The sequence below is a fragment of the Platichthys flesus genome, chromosome 19, assembly GCF_949316205.1.
Source record: "Platichthys flesus chromosome 19, fPlaFle2.1, whole genome shotgun sequence".
NCBI classification, from domain to species: Eukaryota; Metazoa; Chordata; class Actinopteri; order Pleuronectiformes; family Pleuronectidae; genus Platichthys; species Platichthys flesus.
The window spans coordinates 4,889,229-4,891,432 of NC_084963.1; positions in this window are offsets into that span (position 1 = coordinate 4,889,229).

Genomic DNA, 2,204 nt, shown 5'->3' on the forward strand with positions numbered 1-2,204 from the left:
GTGTGTGTGGATGCATGGTGGCAGCTACACTGTGTGTGTGTGTGTGTGTGTGTGTGTGTAGGTGGGGTCCAGCTTAGGGGAGCAAAGCAGGGTAAAGCCCGACTGTACAGGATGTATTTAATCAGAAGATATTCGACTCAGGTTATTTTTACTTACCATCGCTCGGTATTAAAAAGCACAGTTACAGTTATTGTGCGGACAGGAGGTTATTACGATTATTGGAGGGGATCTTAAAGGGGGCTGTTTAATCAAAGAGACACGCACGCACGCATGCGCGCTCACGCACACACACGCACACACACACACACACATGCACAAAGATGTCACATGGATTTGGATGGACCAGACTTTACACAATTAATTACTTATTAAGTGGTGTGCAAATACGTGGGCTGCACGAGTAAATATCGGAAGTGCACAATCATTTCACTTACACACACAGAGACAGACAAGCACACACACACACAAGCTTGTACAAATACATCTAAGGCTTCTAGAGGCTTAGGAACGTGGTGTTTCACTAAAGTCGCCCATTACATTAATGAGCGGGATAAGATGCTTAAACATTATTTACACACGGGGCAGGAGGGGATTAAGATCGACCCCCAGTCTCTCTTCCTTTTGTTTCATTTGGTTTTGACCTCGTCTTGTTTCGTTGGTTGACATTTTCTCCCCTTATCCTTTGTTTGCACCATTTTCTTCCATTTCTATCGTTTTCTTTTCCCCACCCATTCCACAGAGACTGTGTTTTTAATTGAAATATAGTAATATTTTACAAATACAGTTAACAAAGGCTGCTTTACAGATGTGAACATACAAATAGAACAGAGTAGAAATACCGTGGGGCCTTGAAACAGTGTCACTAAGTGAGTCACAGGGAGTAAATCGACCTCTGTGTATGAGAGCTAACTGGAGCGACTAGTCATTCTGTCACACGTCCTGATTGGCTCATTTAAATACAGCTCAGGTGTAATTGGCTGGCAAATTAAACTGTCATTATTGGACAGGTGAGGAGGGAGGAAAAGCGCAGAGAAGTGACAGCACAAAATAGCCGCTATGCTCCCGTGGGAAAACTGGGGGAAATAGAGGGGAGACAGACACACACCCACACACACACAGCGACACACACTCAGAGACCTCATTCTAAAGTACATATGATGCATGAAGTCACTCAGACATGCATAAATACATACGGCACATCTGAGTTGTTGTGTTTTTTCCAGAGGCAGAAAATAACAGAGGTCCAGTTCAGACGTGTATTTAATTAAATACAACTTGTCCTAATTTCCATTTTATTAGACTTTGTTTTACTCTCTCTTGTTTTCTGCCAGTTTCAAATTCATCAAAAAACATTCTCTCTCTTTGCATCTCTCTCTCTCTCGTGCACACGCTGCTTTGACACGACCCGGTCATAAAACTGATGGATGCATGGTGGCCAGAGCTTCTCCAGGTGAACCCTGACCTCCCAGAGTGTGTGTGCTACTATGACCCATCTGTGTGGGCCGTTAAGAGCCTCTTTTTCTTTGCCCTCTTTTTCTGACCCACATCCTCAGCGGTCAACACTGAGAGCACTCAGACCCCGGGGAGTGCGTGTGTGTGTGTGTGTGTGCACACGTGTGCGTATTTATTAGCGTCAGTACATACACAAGGGTGAGTCTTGGGAGGGCAAACGCACACACAAAAAGAGTTTTTCATGATCTCATCAATGGATTGTGAATACAGTATTAACGATGGCTGGACGGCCCCTGGCCACTACTTACTGAATCAGATATGTGACATCTGATAGGACTTAAATTCAAAAATCCATTTGTAATGCAATATAGCAGCGTACTTCATGTGAGGGTCAGGACCCGGAGTTGGGTCATTGAAAGATCGTAATTATTTTTCGGAGCAAGCAGACTGCCTCAAAACCATTTGGCTGTTTGTAGAAATTTGGAGAAGTGCATGAATGTGCAAGTCAAGCCTGTATTAGATCTAAGTGGGTTTTCTTGATGGAATATTTAAGCCATAACATTGTGTATATTTAGCTATTTATATACCGGTTATTAGTAATTTGGCCAAAAATGCTGGAAAAAACTGAAACATGGAACAAAATGATATCAAATAGCTCAAGCTGGCATCTTATTTCTTATTTTGTATGAGCAACAATCCAAAACCTCAAATTATTGAATATATATAGACCTAAAACCGTTGACAAAACATTT